Raw genomic sequence first — 26,854 nt, 5'->3', positions numbered from 1 at the left:
ACGTGTAGGTTCAGCTAATCGCTAATCCAAGCGGGCCAATTACGACAGACGACCCTTTTAGCGTTTAGCTGAATCTACCTCATAATGAACATAGTCTGGATGTTCGTCCTCGATGTCTATTAACATAATTTGTGTCACCTCTTTGTGTAGCATTATTTTGTCATGGGCAAGAGCTCGCCTCGATGGTAAGCAAGCTGATAGACACATTGAACATAAGGTAGGGCCACATTGGATACACAAGCATATAAAGAACATTGTTCCCACAAGTATGCAGAGGATTGTCAACAGTTTCCAGCCCCAAGTTGCAATCATGGACCAGAACCATCCAGAAAGTGTCCAAGTTCCATTGTCCGGGTGTATTTCGGCAGCTATCTTATGCAGCTTGGAAATCGCATCATACACAGATGGAGAATTATCAGGCACGTAAACACAACAGCTGCTTCCGATGATTCTACATGCCCCCCCACGATCAGCCAAAACAACATCCAGCACCATCCTGTTTTGGAGGGTGACAATTCTGGAAATCTGCAGTTCTTCGGTAATATTCCCCAGGGCAATAGCAGTGTCATTCGCAACAGCCTCGACAACGCGAGTCAGCCGTCTGATTTTCCGGCTGTTTAATGCGGCCCCCACAAAGGAGAATAGTCCCAAATTGAAATCCACATACTGTTGTAATGCAGTGTCTGTTTGATCAATGTCCTCTAAAGCAACAGTTCGCTTAACTCTGTTCAAAACAAAATCGTGGTACAGAGTATAGTCGTTGTGATACATCGGAGGGGCAATGAATACAGGAGGTAGCACAAACGATACATAACATGTGCCCAACCACCCCACTGGAAGCTGATGGTACCCCTTCGTTCCACAGATGAAGTAGGTGTTTCGGGATGCAACAAATGAAATGCCATTCGGGCTATCAAACGTGAGAGTAACATTACATTCACTTTTCCCCACTGCAATCGTGCCCTTGTTTCTGATGCATAAATCGGCTTTGGTGGCAATGACATTTATGGCATGAGCACTGGATACATTCACGTTTCGCTGATTGCTATATATTCGTGGGGCAGACACATTATCAGGCCTGTATTCTTCCCATTCAAAACGTGTACCCTCTCCCCGCGGAAACCCATCCTTGTCATGGGGACATTCTTTATTTAGACGAAAAAGCACCCCCCCTTTTGTTGGCCATCTCAAAGTAAAGAGGAGAGTGTACCAGGCATTGCAAGACCCATTGTGCGAAAACGGGAGTGGAATAAGTGGGGTGCCCCCTCTCTTCTGGTGCCCAGGCAACATTCCACACACCCAGCAGTTGGAGGTATTGGTCATGTTATGCGTGTGGTGAAGAATCTGAATGAAGCTGTTATTTAAATACGTTTGGCGATGGCGTTCTTCATGGAAGGGCAATGTAAAATGGAAATGTTCAGACGGTGCCGGGGTAGTCGGCAGCAAATGTTCACGTACAGGCACCACAAGTTCGACTACCCAGGCTATAACAGCTATCACCACAATGGTTAGAACAAAAAGAAAGGCACCCAATAGTTTCTTGTCACGAGATGCCGTTGATGCCATAGTCCAAAGAAGTCTGTGCAAAGTCTCAAATGACCCAAATTGTTCACAAGTTTTCACAAATAGTCTCAGATACACGTACGTGTATACCTAAAAAAAGAAAAATGCGGTGCTGAACTCCGAGGTAGCCGTTGTTTTCTTCTCCGGGCCAAGACGGGTGTCGCTACTCTGGCAGAACTGATCCCCCCCCCTTGGAATTCCCGGTTTCCGTTTCACAAACCTGGAGCGGTTACCAACCAGTCTACAAAAGGAACAAAAATCTTCTTTATCGCGGTCGTAGATTGTAGCGCTCTCTTCCAGCAGCAGATTGGTCCGGGAAGGCTCCCTCTACTTCGGCCGACGTCACAGCTGGGCTCTTTTCTTTCTCCAAGATCTCTTTATAATCAGTCAGCACAGCAGGAGTCACCAGATCCGGAGAGACTCGGCGACAATGTGTCGAATGCACCCACCGCTTCCTGTTGGTCACTCGTACGGCGGTGCGGGTCGCCAGAAGGACCTGCTCGGGGCCCTTCCACCTGGGCTCCAGACTGCTTGCTCTTTCAAACGAACGGATCATCACATGATCCCCAGGACGAAGATCGTGGCCCTCTCCAATAGAGTTGTCAGGGAGCGCTTCTCGAACCTGTTGATGAATGGAGAGCAAATCATTTGTTAATCATGCCAAATAATCATTCATCATAACACAAGGCACATCATGTATTAATCGCGGCTTGGGCACCCCCCAGATATTCATGGGGCGGCCAAACACCACCTCATAGGGCGTAAGGCCAGTTCGTGAGTGGGGTACTGATCTAAGAGAGAGCAGTGCTGGCGGCAATGCATCTGGCCACTTCAACGATGTAGACGCCACGATTTTGGCCAGCTTAAGCTTCAAGGTGGCATTGTACCGCTCGACCAAACCTGCTGACTGAGGGTGGAATACAGCGTGGAACTTTTGCTGAATCCCTAACCCCTTCAGTACATATTCCACAATCTTTCCAACAAAATGGGGCCCATTATCGCTCCACAGAAATTTGCAAACTCCAAAGCGAGGAAAGAACTCCTTAAGCAACACCTTAGCTGTTGTCAAAGCTGTATTGTCTTTCGTGGGGTAGGCCTCAACCCATTTGCTAAAAGCACACACCACCACTAGGACGTACTTCAGGTTGTTGCAGCGCTCGAGTTGGATGTAATCCATTTGAAGCACTTCAAACGGTGCTGAAGGTGGAACGAACCCTCTTTTCGGAGTATGGGTCCCCTTCCCAGGATTGTGTTGCAGGCATACTAGGCAGGTCTGCACTACTCTCTTTGCAGTATTCGCAATCTCAGAATGTTCCCAAACTCGTGTTAAAAGCCGGGTGATTGCAAGAGCTCCGACATGGGCCAGTCCATGAGTCATCTGGACCATCGCCTGTAAATAAGCCGCAGGCAATTTCCACTTCTCCATGTCTTTGCTTCTCCAACAACCTTCATCATCTAGCACCCCCTCTGCTGCCCAAGCCGCAAGCTCAGATTCTGTAGCTGATTTTTGAATATCCCGTATCTCTGCTCTAGCATCACTCCATCTCTCGGCCTGTGATTGTACCACATACATAGGGGAGCTAGTTCGGGACATAGCCGTCTGCCTTGCTATGCTGTCTGCAAAGGCATTTCCTTGACCCACTTTATCCGTGATCTTTTTATGGGCACTGCACTTCACTATCGCTACTTTCTTGGGGCAGAGCAACGCATTTAGGAGATCACGCACTAACTCTCCGTGCATAATGTGCTCTCCGTGTGATGTCAGAAACCCACGTTCCCTCCAGAGAAGTCCGAAGTCATGGGCCACTCCAAAGGCATACCGGCTGTCTGTGTATATGTTCACACATAGGCCAGCACTCAATTCGCAGGCTCTTGTTAAAGCTATCAGCTCTGCTGCCTGAGCCGATTTTTGTGGTATTCTAGCTGTCTCTACCACCGTCTTAAGAGTCGTGATCGCATATGCTGCGGAAGTCGTACCATCTGGCAGCCTCAAACACGATCCATCAACCCACAGTTCCCCATCCACATCTGGAAGTGGCACATCCTGTAAGTCAACACGACCCTTTGTCTGTTCCTCAGTCAGGAAAACGCAATCATGATGTTTTTCTTCCTGACCCTCCTCGGCCGGATAGGGCAATAAAGTCGCGGGGTTCAAAGTAGCGCATCTTTTCAATGTTATGTGTAGCGCTAAAAGTGTCAACTCATATCCTGTAAGTCGTGCACTCGTGAGGTATTGGGTCTTTGTTTGGTTTAACAGGGCATCTACTGCGTGAGGAACCAACACCAACAATTTGTGTGATAACACTATGCCCTCACTCTGTCGTATGGCTACTGCTGTTGCCGCTACTGCTCGAAAACACCCAGGCAGCCCTCGTGCTACAGGATCCAAAATGGCAGAGAAGTATGCACATGGTCTCTGCTTATCCCCGTGTAACTGCACTAACACTGACAACGCGCACCCATCATTCTCGTGCACGTACAATGTGAAAAGTTTCGTGTAGTCTGGTGTTCCTAACACGGGTGCAGAACAAAGGGCCTGTCTCAACTGTTCAAAGGCTTTCTGACATTCGTCTGTCCACTCAAGAGGCATCGGTGTAGTTTTGGACAATAATGCTAGCAGAGGTTTTATGATATGTGAGAAACCCATGATCCATTGTCTACAAAAAGATGTCAACCCTATAAAGGCACGCACATCTCTCTGCGTGCGGGGGACTGGTGTGTCTAAAATTGCTTGAATTCGATCAGATGTTAATGCCCTCCCCTCCTTAGACAACAGATGACCGAGGTAGGTCACCTGGGGTCTACAGTATTGAAGCTTTTTCTTGGAGACCTTGTGATTGTTTTGTGCCAAAAAGGACAGCAACGCAAGCGTGCTCTGTTCACATTGTGTATAGGAGTCAGCGGCAAGCAAAAGGTCATCCACGTACTGGATGAGCGCAACGCCAGACTGCAATTCGAAGGAATCTAGTTGTCGTTTCAAAGCCTGGCTGTAGATGCTAGGGCTCTCAGTATAGCCTTGGGGAACACGACAAAATCTATACGATTTATTATTGAGCGTAAAACCAAACAGATATCTGCTATCTGGGTGAACAGGAATAGAAAAGAACGCATTCTTTAGATCGATAACGCTAAAAGTGGTGGCTGTCGGTGGAACCAAAGTAAGCAAAGTCGTGATATCAGACACCACTGGGTATTGGGGAATGACAATTTTATTTATTTCACGCAAATCAATAATAAATCGATAGATCTTGCCATCTGAGTCTCTCTTAAGAATTGGTAGAATAGGGCTGTTACAGACATTATAAGGGACCTCCTCCACTACCCCTGCAGAAATCAAATCCTGGACAATATGTGTTAGTGCAATTTCGCCTTCCTTCGAGATCTTATACTGTGGCACTCGTGGTAGAGGGGCCCCCTCCTTAACAGTGATATGTATTGGTGGAATACGCATCTCTCCCACATCCGTATCTGATGTCGCCCACAACGTGTGCGGCAGAGAGGCCAAAGCGGGAATATCTAAAATGACACAAAATCTGTCAGGTTCAGGGCAATCATCAGGATCAGGGTAGTTGTCATTCAGAATAACCCGCACTCCTTCTGGAGCGCAGCGTATTGTTGCTCGAAAATATTTAAGCAAATCAATGCCCAAGATATTATCTGGGGTATGGGGCAATAACAAAAATTGGCCAAAACTAAAGTACTTGTCAATGCATAGTGCAAGGGGCTTGGACAATGGGCTGGGGGAGGGTGTGCCATCAAACCCTACACACGTAATCATTTCGCCAGACAGGGGAGCCCTCGGAACCAAGTTTTTCGACAGAGCGCTACGAGTAGCTCCTGTGTCGACTAGAAACTGATCAGTAGAACCCAAAATACCCGCTGTTACATATGGACCTTGCTGATCTACTGGCACTTCAACTGATTCCTTACCCCATCCTACGCAATCCTATGCATGCACATAATCCTGATGTTCCACATTCTCTCCTTCCAAAATCTGATATTGATTCCGTCTATCAAACGTATTTCGTTCGTCCTGGCCACGGCCCCTCTCCTCAACCTGTCTACGATCACCTCCTCCACCTCTCATTCCAGTATAACCTCCTCTAGACCTTCCACTACCTCGCCCACGCTGACTACGCTGTTCACGAAGTACCGGACAATCGTCGGCCCAATGCCCAAACTCCTTACAATAAGCACACTGATCCTCCGCAATGTCCGTACGCCCATACGATGCGTTACCTCCACCCCGTCTACCTCTCTCATTCCCTCTACCCTGTGTTCCCCGAACCTGCGCCAACATCACCTTCGTTTTCAATTCCTTCGTCTTTTTCCTACATTTTCTTTAGCCTCCACTTCCTGCCGCTCATAATACTGAGCCATAGTTAACAAGGACGCAGGGGTCGCCGTGGCCCAGGAACTCTCACTCGACTTCAATCGCTTTGCAATCTCTGGTAGGAGATTAGCCACATACTTATCTACAAACAAATGCCGACCCGTATCGTCAGTTAAAGATTGACCACTGTAATCATGAAATGCCTCCTCAAAGCGTGTAAAGAAATCTGAGACTGTTTCATCTGGTTTCTGCTTGCACGACGTTAACATGGTCCAATCTATCTTTTTGGCAGGAACAAGCGTTTTCAATTTATGCAAAATAGCTGCCGGAAGATCTAGAATTAGCTGACAAGGCTTACATGCTGGTTCTCTATCTAAATCTGCAGCATTTATCTCTTTCCAGGTCCCCCCCAAAATCGTTTCGTCATTAGTTTTACGAATTTGTCTCCACATATCAGGTGGTAAAATTAGCCCAAAAAACAAATCTATATCAACAAGAGTCATCACACAAGACGATATAGCCCCCTCTACCCCCTCATAGAATGCCGCCGGGTTCTTTCGGAGATCAGGTAAAGAGTTTTTCAGTGCCATAACATCTGCCCTATTCCATGGCGTATATACCCAATTGTACACAAAATACCCTTTCGCATCCTTCGACAACTTATCATCATCCGTACCTTCCCCTTTTGGTGGAACATACAAAGGCGCCGCTTCACGCATAGGCATAACATGCAACACAGAGCTCTTATCTGAACCACGAAGAGAACACTCCTTAACCGCCTCATCATTTCCCGGCTCAGACTCCTTTTGCCTCCGTTTCCGTTCCTGTCGCAAATGGGTTGTCTCATCCCGCAGCGCGATCAAATGCTTGAACAGGTCATCAACATCTGTAAGATCAAAATCACCTTTAGCTAAATTCTCACGATACACCGACAAAACTTTAGGCTCTAACGTATCAGAAAACTCACGATATGCGCTTACAACTTCATCCGCTAGGCTGGACAAAAAATACATTAATTCAAGATCCGACCACCCCGTTTTCTCTGATATCAATTGATCCTGAGTAGCACTATGCTTATTCACTTTGCGAGCCCAACTACGTAAATGAGCGGACCTCTCCGCGGTAAACCTGAGAGCCGATACCCCCTTCTTGCCCAACTTATCCCGTCCGTCTTCATCATAATCCACAGCTGGAGCCGTCGGCGTAACGTACGGAGGCGGTGACCGATCTAACAAAGAGAAATCATCAATTTCATTATTAAGGACAGGATAAAGTGGTCGGCGAATAGGAAATTGACCAGTCATTAGCAATTTACGCTCCCGTTCCTCCCTTTCTTTCTTCTCCTGAGCCTCCTTCTCCTCCAGCTGTAAAGCCTTATCCCGAGCAGCCTTGCGCTGCTCTTTGTCCGCCAAGGCAACCTCACGCTTCATTCGTTCACGCGCCGCTTTCTCCCACATTCGCACACAATCAAACATGTTTTGTCTAGACCTGCGTTGAAACATACATTGCTCTACAAATTGTATTTTACTCAAATCGTATGACCCGTGTAGGGGCCATTGCAATTCGGGATCGGCCTTAGTGTACTTATGCCATAATTTACTGTACATAATAGGGGGAAGGCCAAACTTAATATACATCTCCCTATTTGGTGTTCCCTCTGGGGGAGCCGGCTGTGATTCCGCTAACCTAATTGAGGTACCATCTCCTAAACAACACATTCCCCGGAGTGTACTGAAAACAGGCATGTTCAAAGAGTATCACGAAAGCGTGACACCGGACCAAATGGCACTTACAGTTCTCCACACGATTGTGCCGCTCAAAGGAAAAAAACAAAGTTAGAGAAACATCTCTACATGCCTGCCTATGTGAAGTGCACTACACATATAAGTTCAAAGATCACAAATTCAAAATGTTAGCTAACTCAAATCGAAGTTCATAGAATTCGGCAAGCGTCCTCACCGATCACAAAGCACAGATTTTCAGTAAGCGTCCGAAGACTACCTTACCGAACACAATTCATAGGACTTCAGTAAGCGTCCGAAGACTACCTTACCGAACACAAAGCTTACCAAATACTCAACTGTCCAGGTTCCAACTGCCAAGGTCTTGTAAGCCAAATCAGCCAAACGGCACTCTCTCAGTGATGCGGACACTTCGAAAACTCAGTCGGAGACCGGCGCCACCTGGAAGGTCAGATCGGAAGGAAAGGAAAAAACACCGTGGCAGCCAAGACTCGGGTCACTCGTGGCAGCGCGCGCCCATGGCGGATTTCCAAGCCTTCGTCACGACCTCTCCTTCGGGCATCCGAGTCGCCGATGAGTCCCTTCGTGGTCGCCAATTGAAGTATTGCGGGGTTCCCAAGGCCTACACGCTCCAGAGATTACCCACTTACACACAAGAACTGTTGGCACGGAAACTGTAAAATGCAAAGAACAAGTTTATTAAGACCCCATGGGGTGGTGGTACACTCAAACAGCACCCTTCGGTAATGCAAGAGGTATCACACCGAACACCGGTGTGACCCCGTTTATATACAATTTTGGGGCAATAAAAGATAGGCGGCACAAGTTAAGACACAGTTTTTAGAGACATATATGGTCATGTTTTGGAACACTGCCAGCTCATTGGTGGGTTTCAAACCCGCTGGTCAGTTAGCGGCACATTCCTGAGGGTTTACGGGTCAGTAAGAACTGCGCATGTGTGGCTTGACCAACACTAAAAATAGCCTGTTGCTGGGCAGATGAGAGTGGTCAGTGGAACGGACAAAGGACTAAAGGGCACGTCGGCCACGAGGCCGCTCATGGTCTAAAATGGCCGCTGCAACATTCAAAATGGCGTTTATCGTATATAGCCAAGTTAAGGAGGACAACGTGTAGGTTCAGCTAATCGCTAATCCAAGCGGGCCAATTACGACACACAGAGCTAGAACGGGTGGAAGAACCTTCTCCTACATCGCAGCCAAGACCTGGAACGAGCTCCCGATCGACATCAGATGCACCCCCATGCTGCTCATTTTTAGGAAGACCCTCAAGACTTGGCTCTTTGACTGACCGGAGCTGCTCCCCCCAGTGCCTTGAGAACCGTACGGGTGAGTAGCATGCATTTAAATCCCCTGATAGATTGATTGATTGATTGACTTGGCAAGTGCACCCACTTGCACCTTAACCTTAACTTTTCTTACATGTAAAGCACCACTATGGTAGGCCCAAGGTACCCCCCTGGTCAGGGTGCAGTGTATGTGAAAGGCAGGACATTTACTAGTATGTGTGACATGCCCTGATAGTGAAATACTGCCAATTTTGTTTTTCACTGTTGAAAGGCTATCTTGCCCCATAGGATAGAATGGGAAATGCTTTGTAACATCTTAAAGGTATAACCTCCCATTGGGACAAGATAGAGAAATAAAGTTTAGGCTCTCTGAGCTTAATTTAATAACACATCTTTTAGTGAAGAGGATTTTCAAATTTCGTATTTGAAAATGGCACTTTTGGAAAATAGGTATTTTCTTATTTAACCATTCTGTGTGTGTCTGTCTGGTTGTATACTGATCGTCTGGTTTTGGAGTGACAGGGGCTGGGGATGTGCATTCACTGTAGATAGCCCCTGCGGGGTTGAGGTGTGCCTGTCTTTTCCTGGATGACTGAGAGCTAGAGTAGTGGGAGGAGATTTCACCTGAATAGGGTTTGTCTCCCTTGCACAAAGCTGTCTCCACCACTGGGCTAGGAGACCATTGAACCAAGAAACAAAGACATTTTGGGGTATAAGTATTAGACGTGAAGACCCAGAACTTTAGATCACTTCTGGAATCAAGAAGAAACTTTGCCAAGAGGAAGAGTTGAAGAGCTGTGAGGAGGAGTCCTGCCTCTCTGCTATGAGTGGTGTGGGGTTGGCCTGCAGTTGCTGTTTTTGCCAAGGAAAGGCCATAGACTGGAACATTTCTTTGAACCTGCTTGTAGAGGATCTCCAATGGCCTATGTGTGCTGGCCTCCTGTTATGAAGTCACAGGGACACAAAGACTTCACCCCAGCTCCCCTTAACTCTGCTGCTGAGAGTTCTGATCTTCCAGGAGGTACCTGTTCCATTTTTTGTGCCTTTAGAGGTTATGATTGCTGCTGAGAGCTGGAAAAACCTGAACAAATAAGACATTCAATGCATCGCTCTTCTTGAGGCTGTTTTTCCGAAGCAGCACCGCTGTGTGAGAACACTCTCCACACTTCACAATGCCACTGCCGAAACTTAAAGAGGGCCTGTTATCACTGCAAGAACCGATGCATTGACGGATCGCTGCTGAAGAAACCGATGCAGCGCAGCTCGACGTTGCCGCATCGATCACAGATGCGTCCAGGATTTACAATCACATCACCAGTGGGCCAGAACTGTCTCAGAATCCGACCATCACTTACCCCTAAAGATTGGATTCAGCGCATCAATTCTTCTGCCTGCAGCAGAATTGTCAACAATGAGCAAAAGAAGGTGCCAGTGCTGATATAAATTGATTACGTGCAACAAATGACCAAAGCAGAACTTGAAAAAATCAAGAGCGGGGGTAACTACTTAATAGTTTTTTATTTTGGCATTATGTAGAAAAAAGAAAACTTATATATTTTTTTCATTTTTTCAAGGAGACATATTTATACAAGGACACATGAAACTTAAGGACAAGATTGTTGTTCATCAAACATGCAGTATTCCAAGCATATCACAAGCATTCAAAACACATCCATACCACTCAAGGACGGGGACTGGGTGAGACGAAAGGTACAATTTAAAATTATGTACACTATATACTACAAGATAAACGGGAAGTATACTACAAGGTAAGAAAAACCAAAGGGCCACAATCTGCGGACACGGTTTCACCAAAAATGAAAAAACAATTAATTGTTTGTACAATCCTAAATAGATCAACAACTGAAACTTTTATGGCTAGGGGACCTAGGTATTGTACTAGCGACTAAGAGAGGACGACTGGAAGCTCTTGCCGCTCTCGCAGACACCATGTGGCAGGGGCCTACGCGTTTCGAATCCCGTTGATTTTCCTGGGATTCTCTTCAGGGCCTTCTGTAGTATCTAAATGGCACAGGGAAGAGTAAAAACAAAAAGAACGGCATATTAAGGACCACAAAATTGCAAAGAGAAGTTTTAAGAGACCACACATCAGCCAACTTGACAAAGTGAAATCCCATTATTCTAACATCTTACCAGTGGAAAAAATCCAGGTCAGGGAGGGAAGGGGGAAAAACCTTCAAATGTCTTTTATCTATAAATGCAAAGCCATAAGTTGGAATTAACCTACTGAGGTATAGCGAAAGGGAGTTTGTTTAAAAAGCAAATCTTAATGCCTACTTGCCTGGTATACGTACTGAATAGGCCTTTGTCTGATGAACTGAGGCATGAAGGAGAATGCAGGGTAGAACGAAGAAAGCACAAATCTTCTACCTGATGGGAAAAATGGGGGAGCCCTTTTAGACTAGGTTTTTCCTTGTTATTTCATACACGCAGTCAGCGTTTCTAATCAAGCTTACCAATGGCACGTGGTTGCTGTGGATCCAGGCGGTAAACGGGTTTGTGGTAATTGTAGTGAAAAATCTACAAAGTAGAAAGAAGTAGAAAAAATAGGAAAAACTGTGGTTATTCAAGTGCCTAATATCGCCCATTGGGTATAGAGAAGCTAATAAATCGCTGTTACCTAAGCTGGTCTGGGAGAGTGCAGTCGGCCGGTTTCAAAATTCATTTAATATGCAGAAAATCTAAAATTCAAAGAGAAAGTTGTGTCGGTAGATGGAAAGGCAGCGAGGCGAATCATTAATAGTACGTGGCCGCCATGGGATAATGCTTACCGCTGTCTTACACAAGCGTGCGGTAAAACAAATAGTCCGTAATAGAGTTGTCCGATACCAAAAAGAATAGGAGATAACATAAGGACAGGCACATCAAATTGCCGTGCAAATAGAAGGGAGTGTACAAAGAGACGCTTACCGCCTGGTTCGTGCACCGGCGTTTTACCAAGTTGACGTGCTGGGGGGCATGAATTCAGTTCACACTAGCGTGCGGTAGGACAAATCGTCCGTAATAGAGTTATCCAAAGCCTACGAGAATAAAAGGTGGCATAAGGACAGGCTCATAAAATTGCCATGCAACTAGGAAGGAGTATACACAAAGACGCTTACCGCCTGGTTAGTACACAGACGCTTTACCAAGTTGACGCGCTAGAGGACTTGAATTAAATTCAAGCTGAAAAAATAATAATAAGCGCCAGTTTAGAAAATGAATGAAAAGAACGGCAACAGATGAAAAGGGAGGGGGTGTGTTAACTTACTATTTCCTTTTTGACAGCAGCCGCCGGTCCGTTGGCGTTGCAGTCAGCACTACTCTCTAACGCATGCGTCAAGCAGACCCGGAGTGTCTGCTTTCCGGAATATATGTGGTCAGAGGGCGCGCTTGGCCAGCTGGAACCAAAGTCCGGGCTGGAATCAGGGGCATAGCGCGAAGGAGACCAAAGGGTCACACAAGGTCAGACCTACGAAATGCGCACGCGATTTGGCGAGGCATTTAGCGGGACGCGTTGTCAAGGTGTACAACGTGGAATAAGTAGGCAAGACATTTAAGAAGAAAAGTTACCGGCACGTTAACACAAGACAGGCACCTAGGGGGAAACATATTTTACTGTTAGGGTAGAGACACTGCAAATCTGTCACTCGACTTGGTAAAGCTGACCCAATGATTGCTAAATGGGCGTTTATAACAGTATGATCTAAAGAACCTATACAGGCTCCTATCTGCCTAAAGGCGGACTCCATAGGTATAGTTTCTGCATTTGATAGAGGATTCTCACAGTTTAAAAATTTCGCTCAGTTCATTAAGACCGGACGTTGTCGTGTCAAATTTGACAATAAGATAGGCCTCCCTTTTGGACAATTGTAGGTTCATTTCCCCCCGCGGAGGTCTTTTTCAATACGTGATATTACCGTCCATTTGAGATCACTGATCTTATGCTGCATTTGTGTCCAATGTAGAAAATGGTGCATTTTCAACTTTATGTCTCAACCTCGATTTGTGTTGAGAAATGCGTTGCCGCCCTTCTTGACTCGTTTTGCCTATATACAGTAGTAGACAGGGGCATATTATGCCATAAATGACATACTTGCTTTTACAGTTGCTGAATGAATTGTGTTTCCATGATATTCCATTATGTTGAAAAAGGGCACCTTCAACTGTGGACTCACAACACAGGCAATTTCCACATTTGTGGTGAACCGTCACTGGGGGCATTCCCATCATTTGTCGTAACGTGGACGGCTTGGGTGTCGGCATTGCCGCACGGACGATGTGGTTGGCGATGTTGTTTTCTTTCTTGAAGGCGAACAGGGGTAAGTCTTCGAGATTTTCATCCAAGTTATTCCCAAGATGCCAGTTTTGTTTTATAATTTTTTTGAGCTGGTTTGCATTGGGGCAAAAAGTCGTCACACAAACCTGTCGCTTAACATCACGTTTCTCTTTCCTTTCCAGAAGAGTTTCACGTGGGGTCCACTGGGCTCGCTTTTTGCAATTCCTCACTAACTTCTTGGGATAACCTCTATCGCAAAGCTTTGATATTAGTTTCTCTGAGTGTAAATGGAAGTCATCATTGTACGTGCAATTTCGGCGAACACGCAGAAACTGCCCGTAAGGGAGGTTTTCCTTGAGACTACGGGGATGGTTACTATTGAACATCAAAGCTTTATTGCGGTCAGTGGGTTTGGTAAACAACGTAGTAGCCAGTTTACCTTCTTTGGGAAAGACCTCAACATCAAGAAATGAAATTTTACTCGTGGACTGGGTTAAGCTGAATTTTATGTCCGCAGTCCTCGAGTTAAGCCATTGATGGAACAGGGACAAGGTGTTACTGTCTCCTGTCCATATCATGAACACATCGTCAATAAATCGGAGCCATGTTCCGATATATTGATGGAATGGGTTATTATTATGTATGAAGGTGTTCTCATACAGAGACATAAAGAGCACTGCTAATTCAGGTACAAAGAGACAGCCCATGGCTACCCCTTTCACTTGGAAGAAGAATTCCGTATTGAAACAGAAGTAATTCTTCTTTAGAGCAAATGAAGCAAGATCGAGTAGGAATTTAGTTGGTACTCGCATCGGACGGGATCTTGAGTCCAAGAAATGGGACAACACAGCAATTGCTTCGTCCTGGGGAATCTGTGTGTACAGGGATGTCACGTCTAAGGTGACCAAGATATCCCTATGTTCACAGAAGTTAATGTTAGACAATTTATTGATGAAATCGGTGGTGTCTTGCAGGTAAGATATCACCTGACACATAAATTCCTTCAAGAAACAATCTACATATTTAGAAATGGGCTCGAGCAGGGAACCACATCCTGCCACGATGGGTCTGCCCGGCGGGTGGTTTTCATTTTTGTGAATTTTGAGTAAAACGTAGAACATCAGGGTCTTAGGGTGTTTGATCTTGAGATATTCTAATTCTTTTGGACCAACAAAACCTTGATCGAACCCCTCTTGTATTATCAAAAAGAGTTCATTTTGGAGGTCGGTGGTCGGATCCTTGCCTATCTTGCGATAGCAGGTGGGGTCATTCAATTGCTTCATGACTTCGGCAGTGTAATCATTAGTGTCCCATACCACTATAGCACCGCCTTTATCGGCTTGTTTAACTACTACAGAAGTATCGTTTTTTAGAGTATTCAGTGCAGTCATCTGCTTTTTGGTGGTGTTGAACTTCACAAACTTTCTTTGTTTTTCCATGGCTGAAATTGCCGAAAGGACGCTTTTCTCAAAGGTCAAAAGTTCTTTCGGGATTTTATTTGACGGGGTACAGAACGTGGATTTGTTTCTTAGCCCGGTTACCTCCGTTTGATTTTGGATTGGGGTGCCACTAAAGAAAAGAGTCAGTCGTAATTTTCTACAGAATTCAATGAACTCAGATTTCATTTTTACAAAATCGGTTCTTTTCGATGGAACAAATGATAAACCCTTGGCCAAAATACTCTCTTCCTCTTGTATGAGTGTTCTTTTAGAGAGGTTAAATATGGGTGACACCTTTAGTTCTTGTAGTGCTGGCGTTGTGTTTTCATTTCCCATGGGACCGTGTATCTCACCCTGGCCCTGGGACGCGTCTGGCCTCTTCCTAAAAAATGAGGGTTAGAAGATTGATTCTGTTGTTGTTAGTTACTATTCCAGTTGTTCCGGTTTCTATTGGGGCGGTTGTATTTCCACTGGTGTCACTATCTGTCCCTGACGAAGATGTATCGGAGAAAGAAATGAACTGTTTCCTTGACCTGCCTTGATTATCAGAAAGGAAGCGGCGCGATTCAGTGTTTGAATAGAAATCTGGCTTCAGATACGGATAGATGTTTTCCAAAGAGAAAGATTTTTTGTCTTTCTCGAATTGGTTACTTTTTTGAGTTACAGTATAATCTTTAAACTCCTGAATCTCCTTTGCTACCCTCTCTAGTAATGCTTTAGCATCAGCTATGGTGGGATTAGTGCTAATTTCAGCCTCTAGTTTGGCAATTTCTGCAAGCTCCTCCTTGGAAAGTCTTACTGCAGTTTCAACCGTTAGGACCATGAGGTCCCTACTACATTTAGTCTCTATTAGAGAGAAGCCTTTTTTGAAGATTGGATCTTCCGTGAAGATCACTGGTATATTTTTTATTTGTAACCCACCTGGGATAGTACCTTCTCTAAGGTGTTGTAACAGGAAGTGACCATGAAGGTCTGTCCTGGTTTGTTTCTTTTTAGACGGAGCAGTTTCTCAGCCTCGTTGGATGATGTTGCAGTCTCACTGAGGGTTACTGAGGAGAGTACGGGAGGATCACTAAGCAAATTCCTGATGTGGTCTTCTGAATAGGCAAAAGTGTCCTTTTCTGCCATTACTTGAAAAACAGAGGGAAGGAAAAAAAGTGTTAGACTGAAACGACATAAAACATAAACAAAAAAAGCAATCAATTGCTGCTTATTAGAAAAAAGGATGACTAAGTTATCCTAGACTTCAGCAATGAAGCCAAAAGCAAACCTCGCGGGCAGGCGCTCGCTATTAAGACGTGAAAAACAACTACGGGATGGCTCTAATCAGCAAGGCTGAGCCGAAGTAACAATGAGCAAAAGAAGGTGCCAGTGCTGATATAAATTGATTACGTGCAACAAATGACCAAAGCAGAACTTGAAAAAATCAAGAGCGGGAGTAACTACTTAATAGTTTTTTATTTTGGCATTATTTAGAAAAAAGAATATTTTTTTCATTTTTTCAAGGAGACATATTTATACAAGGACACATGAAACTTAAGGACAAGATTGTTGTTCATCAAACATGCAGTATTCCAAGCATATCACAAGCATTCAAAACACATCCATACCACTCAAGGACGGGGACTGGGTGAGACGAAAGATACAATTTAAAATTATGTACACTATATACTACAAGATAAACGGGAAGTATACTACAAGGTAAGAAAAACCAAAGGGCCACAATCTGCGGACACGGTTTCACCAAAAATGAAAAAACAAGTAATTTTTTGTACAATCCTAAATAGATCAACAACTGAAACTTTTATGGCTAGGGGACCTAGGTATTGTACTTGCGACTAAGAGAGGACGACTGGAAGCTCTTGCCGCTCTCGCAGACACCATGTGGCAGGGGCCTACGCGTTTCGAATCCCGTTGATTTTCCTGGGATTCTCTTCAGGGCCTTCTGTAGTATCTAAATGGCACAGGGAAGAGTAAAAACAAAAAGAACGGCATATTAAGGACCACAAAATTGCAAAGAGAAGTTTTAAGAGACCACACATCAGCCAACTTGACAAAGTGAAATCCCATTATTCTAACATCTTACCAGTGGAAAAAATCCATCTCAGGGAGGGAAGGGGGAAAAACCTTCAAATGTCTTTTATCTATAAATGCAAAGCCATAAGTTGGAATTAACCTACTGAGGTATAGCGGAAGGGAGTTTGTTTAAAAAGCAAATCTTAATGCCTACTTGCCTGGTATACGTACTGAATAGGCCTTTGTCCGATGAACTGAGGCATGAAGGAGAATGCAGGGTAGAACGAAGAAAGCACAAATTGTTGCATCACCTCCCATGGTCTCAGGAACTGACGGATCTCTTTGTTTTTCAATGCTTCCCATCTCTGTGGCTGTTTGACGTCATGAATTTTGACGCATTAACGGGTACTTTGTGAGAAATTGTCGCGCTCTAATCTAGGACCCCGATCAATACTGTGACCTTATGCCCCTATACAGCTATAATCCATTTGTACCCCTATAATGGCATAAACGATCAAGAGTGATAATTCAGAAACTCGTCTCTGGCCTAACACGATCGGAGCCACATTTCAGAATCGCTTCCTCTGCAGCTCATTAGAGCAAATGACACAGCAGAAGCCACTATCTAAGATTCCTAGATTACATTCCGAGTTCTTCAACAAGATAAAAACTCAGCAACCTGGGAAAGCCCTGCTTGCTATGTTTTGATTAGTAATAGAACTCTAATGAGCACTGAGAGACGATCACTTCCTAGTGACATCTTTATTGACGTCTTATGTCCAAAAACGTACGTCAAACAAGGCACCTTTCAGGTATAAATATTACCAACGTTGCCTTAAGCAAACGCTGCCTCAACGACATCGATGATAGCGATGGTGTGGTGAATACAGGAGCAGAACAGCTGTCCCTTACAGAGCCCAGCAGATACAAGCTGCCCACGGACGCTGCCCCTCCTCCTCCTCGACGCGCTGAGAGAGACGCTGTCTTTTCTCCTGCCGAGAAAATCCAGCTCCGGCGTTTCCAACCTACTCTTGCTAGTGACTGGGATATCGAGTCCTGGAAGGAGATACAAGACCTCCAACATTCTATTCCAGAGGTATGGTGTTGACTAAACCCTTAGAGAGAATTCTTGAAGCAAACCTTGGCAAAACCAACTTAACTAAAACTGCTACTTACTTACTCCCTCCCAAGTATTAGGCTTAGGTCAGGTACACTGGGGTAAGCGTAGTTAGAAGCACCAGTTGAGTACGTTAGTCAAATGTACATATGAATGTATATATTTTATTCATTTTAACTATTGTATGGCTAAGAAACCATATCAATGCCTTTACAGTATTATTTCGCAATCCTCATTTTACTGTACGCACTTTTTATAATAACTAGTCTTGCAATTGTGGCAATTCATTTCTCTTGCATGAGAAGAAAGACTGTTCAATAAATAATACCTTTTTATTGAAAACACCCGTCTCTCTATTTCTCTGTATCTTGGTGAAAGTAATCTGCACAACTGACTGGATAAAATAACTGTCTATTGTTTCACACAACTCTAGAGATTGACTCTTATTCTAACAATACTGTTTATGTTATTCCAATGCGCAGGGCCTATAGGGAAAATAGGAACTACACTACAAAATCACGCATCCATCATTTTCTATGAACCCAGTTGTTTGAAACCTTTTTAAAGTCATATTCTTCTTACATGTATGTTGGATTTTTGTCGTTTGGTCTTCTTGAGTTTAGAAAAAGATACTTTATTTTTCTAAACTGGTGTGGTGTCCATTTGTGGTGTTATTACTATATTACTGTGTCTGCATATTGTGCAACAAGTGTGTTGTTAGGGAGAGCGGCATGTCTGAGCGGTGTGGGGAGGAGGGGCTACTGGGGGGGACCAGGGAAGGGGGGAATAGGTTGGGGGGGTGGTGTTCTTAGTTGTTTGGTAAAGTGGATGGATGAAGACCGTGTACACATAATTCAGGGTAGCATGGATCGGCCCCCCAGGATTGCAAAGCGAGTCGGAATGGATATGACTCCTGCACCTGATGAACAATTCTCCTTGCTAGAAGGAGTTGCATAGGTGGACGATTCAGCTTGATGCAGGACTATGATTTGTTGTTATCCCACAGGGATGCATGATTGTTTTCCTACATATGTTATTCACGAGAACATGAGAGTGTTAAATCTGGGAGAAAAGAGGAAACTGAATAAAATTTGTTTTAGAAATTACTGTATTACTGTGTGTCTGGAGTACAAATACTTTACAGATTGCCTTTGGGATAAGTCTGTCTGCTCGGGCCAAGCTACCCAGGGAGTGAGCAGGGGTTATCTAAAGTGTGCATCCCCCTTACCCTGACTAGAAGCAAGGGTCCCTATATGTACAATGGTACCTAGCTCTCCCAACTAGAGACCCCCATTTCTAACATTCTCCTTCATAGTCCATGTGAACACGGATGACTAATATGTACGGCCCTAGCAGCTTTTTACAAAAAGCAACATTTTTTTTAAATGCAACTTGTTTTCCTTGTACAAAAATGGTATTCATTTAAAAGAAAAAATGACAAAAAATTTTTTTTGCTGACAAACACAAAGGGAAAGGGTTTCCCTGAGGACCCTTTCCTGTATGCAACTGGCTGACTGTGATTGTTTTGCAACAGTATTTGCAGTTGCAAAACAATAGTACATGCCCCTGAGACTCGTTATTAGGAACGGACACTCTTGCACATGCTACAAGCCTTTTAGGCAGTTACTAACAGCCTGTTTTTTTATTTGAAACCACAAACAATTTTTGTAAATCTGGCCCTGAGTACCTCAGATACAAAACTATGCAATTACATTTAGAGTTTGCAGAGCAGCTCCCCAGCACCTGAAAATAAGTTAAAATTGTGAACACATAAATTAAAGGCCTGAAGGATCATGTTAGTGTGGAACAGGCCTGACTTCCTAAACTACCATCACGCATTTTAATCAATATTCCTGTTAAAATACAGGAATTCCTACGCTGTACGTAACATCACATAAACATTTGAATAAAAGCTATGCCACATTAACTTCCCCATCTTGTTCAACATTGTCAAGTTTGACAATTTTAACCCCTGCTTGCATGTAAATATATACTTAACAACACAAAGTTTATACAACTTAATTATAAATATTGTGGGGCTGATTTGCAAATTTTGCATAAGTTTACAATTTTTTACAATTTGCAAAGTAATTTTTACGAACAGTATCTTTAAAACTGCCTATCTTTTTATGTGCAGTGGCTCTGCCAGGAGGTCATCAGTGATATCATTTGAGATGTCATCAGTAATGTCACTGACCATGTAATGAGTGATGTAATAAGTCAGGTTATAAGCAGTGCATTGCTGGGGCTCAAGTTATAGTTACCTCAGCTAACTATGACGGCTAAATTTCACTGGTTTTGTATGAGTGAATGTCAGCCTACCTATAATGTCCCTGTAATCATTGTTTTTTATGTGAATTTCTATGGTTTTTTTTAAATGCTAATTCCTAACTATACTGTCCCTTTAACCTTAGTTTTTTTTCAGTACATTTTTGAGGTTTTTTAAATGCTAAATACTAACTATAACTTCCCCGTAAACTTAGTTTTTTTCCATTCCATTTCCTCCCTATAACGTCCCTGTAACCTTTGTTTTTTCCAGTGAATTTCTAAGGTTTTCTAAACAGTTTTACTTATTAATACATTTCTATAACTATTATTTGTTAACTTTTTGTTGTAATATTTTGTATGTATTTTGAAAAGGTTAAATCAATATAATTAATTATGTAAAATATATATAACGTAGCCGATTACATTTTGTTAGAGGTATTTATTTGAAAGATTAACATTTTTAGAAAATGTAAATATTGCTGTATTGTTTATAATTTTGTAGAGTATGTTATATGATAGCTTTAAGTTACAAAAAGACGATTTGTATTCAATATTTTTGGGTTATTTTCTTTACTTTTTTTCTGAATTCATTTTTACATAAATACTTTTAACAGTGTAAATGATGTATTGTTGTGTCATTATAATATATATCTTCTTTAAATATGATTATTTTTTGTTTGTTTAAAAAAAAGCCCTCTGCACAGTCATGGATCTCAGTGCTCGGTGAGTGAATCCATTTTAACCAATGTAAGTGTAAAATACATATTTACACCAAAATAATATATATTTTCCAGGAAGAGGTATATTAGTGAATGTAAAATAAATAGTGTTAATGAAGCTATTATTAAAAAAAAAATCTTTTGAAGAGAGGTTTATGAACGTAGCACCATCACTCACAGGTCGCACATCCTCGCATTCGGTGCATGAATCGGTTAAACGAATGTAAGTGTAAAATAGATATGTAGACCACAATAATATATATTTGTAAGAAATAGGTTTATTCCTGTTTATAAATAAATGGTATAAGTGTAGTTGTAAAATATTTTGAAAACATTTAGAAGAGAGTTGTATGTATGCAGCACCATCGCCCTCCAGTCGCGTAGGGGTCGCAACTTCTCGAATTTATTTCAGTGCTGAACACAGTTTAAATAATTTTTGGAAACACTAAAATTATGGTGAATTACACTTAGAGTAGTGAAATTAAATTGAAGATATTTAAAAGTTAACTTAAAATAAAATTTCTAAGTATGTTATGGAACCGCAACGGTTTTGCACACCCTGCCAGCACGTACTTATGGAATCGCAAACGGGTTGCGACTGGCGTGATTTAAAAAAAACTTGAATTATCACTGTGCAAAGTTTAAATATCTGTTTTGCTTAAAGACTTTTCACTAAAATACTTTGAAATCAATTTACTAATAGTAAGTTCTACTTCTAAATGAAATGTATCACATTTTACAGATGCGCGACGTATACGTCGTGCCACATGGACAGAAAGCTTTGGATTAGTTAAAAAGGTTTTCATTCTGTTAGAAGGAGAATCCAACACCTGTTCTTTTCTTCTTCTTTTGGGTGCGTCTTCATCTGTGGATACCTTTTTTGTACGCTCTACACATTTAAAAAAATATTTTTGGGTGTTTTGACCAACTGATTTAAAAACAGTAAAATGGCATCTTCACATCTGGAAGAAGAAGAGCTTGAAGAGGTTACAGATATTGACGAACCGGTGAAGAAACGTAAAGAGAGCATTGTTTGGGTCTTTTTCACAATCTCAGAGGGTGAGAAAAAGTAATTGCTGGGAAGATCACTGGCTCCCTATGCCAGAAAGTTCTCTCCAGAGGATCGGAGAAGAAGTATTCAAGTAGGACATCCTCCATGGAAAAGCATTTTGAGACCATGCACCCAACTGGTCTAGCAAGGGAAGTTATGGCTAGGGAGTAGAGGGAGAAAGCTGCAAGAGGCAAACGCGATCAGCCGCCCACAACTGGTGCACCTGTGCTCCCCACACCTCAACTTCAGATCTTCCCTGATATGGCAGATGCTGGAGTGCACCGCAGGAAGTGCTAAACCATTTTGTGCATTGGCGAACCGTCAAATGACGCAATCATCAATCTTATTAAGAGACGTAAATGTTAATTTTTTGGCTGGATTTCCAGCCTCGTGTTTCATAGTTATTAGAAACACTACATTTGCAACATTTAACTTAAGGTTTTTTTTATCTTCAAAAATGTCAAAAATACCCCAAAAATTAAAATTGTTGTCAATTACAAATAAAAACTCAAAGTAGTAACAATATAAATAAAAAAAGGTTCTTACGGAACCCACTATTATGGTACAAATTTGAAAAATTCTATATGGTGAAACTGATTGTATGAATAAATATGTGTGTGGGAGAGTTATTTGTATATTAATGTGTGTATATGTGATGAGTGTATGATAAGTGTTGGAAAGTTTAGTTGACTGGATGAATAGTGTGTTACTGTTTGTATGAGTACATAAGTACTGTCTGTGTGATTGAAAAACTGTTTAAGTAGTGTGTGAGTAAATTTAAGAATGTATGCCTAGTGCTGCAAAGATTTGATGAGTATAATGCCTAAGAGATATAATGTGTGAACAGGTAGTGGCTTGGTGATTGGGTCAATGCACAGATACATGGGCAGTGCCTGTGTGATTGCATGAGTGCCTGGGTAGTGCCTGGATGATTGATTAAGTGCATGGGTAGTGCCTCAGTGAATGGATGAGTGGAAGGATAGTGCCTGGATGATTGCATGAGTGCATGGGTAGTGCCTCGTGATTGGGTGAGTGCATGGGTAGTTTGTAAGTAAATGGATGATTGCATGAGAAGTGCCTGAGTCAATTGGAAACTGCCTGAGTGAATGGATGGGTGTAAAGGTAGTGATTGGGTGATGGGATGTGAGCATGGGCCGTGCCTGGCTGAATGGATGAGTGTAAGGGTAGTGTTTGAGTAAATTGATGAGTGCATGGGTAGTATCTGAGTGATTGCACAAGTGCAAAGTTAGTATCTTAGTGAATGGATGAGTGCATGGGTAGTGCCTACATGAATAAATGAGTGCATGGGTAGTGGCTGAGTGAATTGATGAGTACAAAGGTAGTGCCTAGGTGATTAAATGAGTGCATGGACAGTGCCTGAGTCTATGGATGATTGTAAGGGTACTGTCTGAGTGAATGGACGAGAGTAAAAGTAGTGACTGGGTGATTCGATATGTGCATAGGCAGTGTCTGAGAGAACGGATGAGTGCATGGGTAGTTCCTATGTGACTGAATAAGTGCATGGCTAGCGACTGAGTGAATGGATGAGTTTTTGGGTAGTGCCTCATTGAGAGAATGAGTGCAAGGGTAGCACCTAGGAGATTGGAAGCATGCAGAGGTTGTTGAAGCAGGAGGAGGAGAGGGCGTTGACCTGCTTCGTCATGGAGAGTGTGGAGTCAAGGATGTCCCCTAGGTTTTGTGCGTGGTCGGTGGGTGTTGGGGTGCTCCTAGTGCCATCAGCCACCAGGAGTTGTCCCAGGCTGAGGGGGTGGAACCGAGGATGAGGACCTCCGTCTTGTCCGAGTTCAGCTTCAATCGGCTGTTCCTCATTCAGTCGGCGACAACCTTCATTCCTTCGTGGAGGTTTGATGAGTATATGGGTAGTGCCTCATTTAGAGTATGAGAGCAAGATTAGTGCCTGGATGATTGGATAAATGCATAGGTAGTGCCTAAGTCAATGGATGAGTGCAAGGGTACTATCTGAGTGAATGGATGAGAGTAAAGGCAGTGACTGGGTGATTGGATGTGTGCATGGATAGTGCCTGGGTGAATGTATAAGTGCAAGAGTAGTGCCTGAGAGAATGGATGAGTGCATGGGTAGTGCCTGAATAAATGGATGAGTGCAATATCAGTATCTAAGTGAATGAGTGCAAGGGTATTGCCAGGGTGATTGGATGAGTGCATGGGTAGTGTCTGAGTGAATGGATGTGTGCAAGGGTACTGTCTGAGTGAATAGATGAGAGTATAGGTAGAGACAGGGTGATTGGGTGAATGCATGGGTAGCACCTACATGAATGGATAAGTGCAACAGTAGTGGCTGAGAGAATGGATGAGTGCATGGATAGTGCCTGAGTGAATGGATGAGTGTAAGATTAGTATCTACGTGAATGGATGTGTGTGTGGCTAGTGGCTGAGTGAATGAACGTGTGTATGGGTAGTGCCTCATTTAGAGAATGAGTGCATGGTTAGCACTTGGGTGATTGGATGAGTGCATGGATAGTACCTGAGTAAGTGGATGAGTGCATGGATAGTGCCTGGGTGATGGGAGGAGTGCATGGGTAATGCCTGACTGGTTAGATGAGGGCATGAATAGTGCCTGGGTGATTGGGTGACTGCATGGATAGTGTCTGGGTTATTGGATGAGTACATGGGTAGAGCCTGGGTGACTGGATGAGTACAAGAGTAGCAACTCAGTGATTGTATATGTGCATGGGTAGCACTGAATTGAATAGATAATAATAATAACAATCCACGTTTGTAAAGCGCACAATTACCCGTAAGGGTTTCTAGGTGCTGGGGGCCATCGGGAAGATTAAGCAAGCTATAGACCAGAGTCACATAGTGCTGGGCAAATCTGCCACCGGTGCCGGGGATCGAACCGTGATCCCCAGATTCTGGAGTCAGTCCCCCTAGCCGCGGCGCCACAACTCTTCCTCAATCATATGAGTGCAAGGTTAGTGTCTGAGTGAATGGATGAGGGAGGCAGTTGTGCCTGGGTGAATGGTCGGTGCATTGGTAGTGTCTGAGTCAATGGATGAGTGCATGGGTACTACACGAGTCAATGGATGAGTGCAAAGGTAGTGGCTGAGTGATTGGATGTGTGCATGGGCAGTGCATGGGTTAATGGATGAGTGCATGGGTACTGACTGAGTGAATGGATGAGTGCATGTTTATTGCCTGGGTGAATGCTTTAGTGCAAGGTTAGTTTATGAGTGCATGGATGAGTGATTGGGTAGTGCCTATGTGAATAAATGGGTACATAGATAGCAACGATTGAGTATATGTATGCGTAGTACCTCATTTAAAGAATGAGTGCAAGGGTAGCATCAGGGGGATTAGATTAGTGCATGTGATGTGCCTGAGAAAATGGATGAGTGCATGGGTACTGCCTGAGTGAATGGATAAGTGTGAAGGTGGTGACTGGGTGATAGGATGTGTACCTAGATGAATGGATGAGTGTAAGGCTAGTGGCAGAGTCAATGGATGAGTGCATGGGAAGTACCTGAGTGAATGCACAAGTGCAAGGTTAGTATCTGATGGAATGGATGAGTGCATGGGAAGTGCCTACATGAATAAATGAGTACATGGGTAGCGGCTGAGTGAATGGATGAGTGTATGGGTAGTGCTTCATTTAGAGAATGAGTGCAAGGGTAGTGCCTGGGTGATTGGATGAGTGTGTGGGTAGTGCCTGAGTCAATGGATTAGTGCAACGGTACTGCCTGAGTGAATGGATGAGAGTAAAGGTAGTGCCTGGGTCAATCAATCAATCAATCAATCAATCAATCAAAGACACTTATATAGCGCACTACATACCCGTAGGGTCTCAAGGCGCTTGGGGGGGGGTGCCGTTACTGCTCGAACAGCCAGGTCTTGAGCTTATTCCTGAAGGAGAGGTGGTCTTGGGTCAGGCGCAGGTCGGCCAGGAGGGAGTTCAAGGTCTTGGCAGCCAGGTAGGAGAACGACCTTCCTTCTGTAGTCGCTCTTCGGATGCGTGGGACGGCGGCGAGGGCGTGGCTGGCTGATCGGAGGTGGCGTTTGGGAGCGTAGAAGTTGATTCGGTTGTTGAGGTAGCTCGGGCCTTGATCGTGTAGGGCTTTGTGTGCGTCGGTGAGGAGGCGGAAGGTGATTCTTTTGTTGACGGGGAGCCAATGCAGTTCTCTCAGGTGGCCGGAGATGTGGCTGTTTCGTGGGATGTCGAGGATGAGTCTGGCCGAGGCGTTCTGGATCCGCTGGAGTCTCTTCTGGAGCTTGGCAGTGGTTCCGGCGTAGAGGGCGTTGCCGTAGTCCAGTCGGCTGGGGACGAGGGCCTGGGTAACGGTCTTACTGGTCTCGGTGGGGATCCACCAGAAGATCTTCCGTAGCATGCGTAGGATGTTGAAGCACGACGAGGAGACGGCGTTGACTTGTCTGGTCATGGAGAGGGAGGAGTCCAGGATGAAGCCCAGGTTGCGTGCGTGGTCAGTCGGTTTGGGTGCGGTGCCCAGGGCTGGGGGCCACCAGGAGTCGTCCCAGGCGGAGGGCGAGGAGCCCAGGATGAGGACCTCCGTCTTGTCTGAGTTCAGTTTCAGGCGGCTGGTCGTCATCCACTCGGCTACATCTTTCATCCCTTCGTGCAGGTTGGCTCTGGCGGCGGCGGGGTCGTTGGTCAGGGAGAGGATCAGCTGGGTGTCGTCGGCGTAGGAGATTATGTTGAGGTTGTGTTGGCGTGCGATGCCCGCGAGGGGGCTCATGTAGACGTTGAACAGGGTAGGGCTCAGCGAGGATCCTTGAGGGACGCCGCAGATGACTTCGGTGGCCTCTGACTTGTACGGTGGTAGGCGGACTCTCTGTGTTCTTCCGTCGAAGAAGGAGACGATCCATTCCAGTGCCTTCTCCTGGATTCCGACGGTGCTGAGGCGTTGCACTAGGGTGCGGTGGCAGACGGTGTTGAATGCCGCGGAGAGGTCTAGGAGGATGAGGGCCGCTGTTTCTCCGTTGTCCATCAGGGCTCGGATGTCGTCGGTGGCGGCGATGAGGGCGGT

This window comes from Lissotriton vulgaris, chromosome 4_1 (genome assembly GCF_964263255.1).
Source record: "Lissotriton vulgaris chromosome 4_1, aLisVul1.2, whole genome shotgun sequence".
Classification (NCBI taxonomy): domain Eukaryota; kingdom Metazoa; phylum Chordata; class Amphibia; order Caudata; family Salamandridae; genus Lissotriton; species Lissotriton vulgaris.
The sequence above is the reverse complement of the archived record's forward strand: the minus strand, read 5'-3'. Positions refer to the sequence as shown.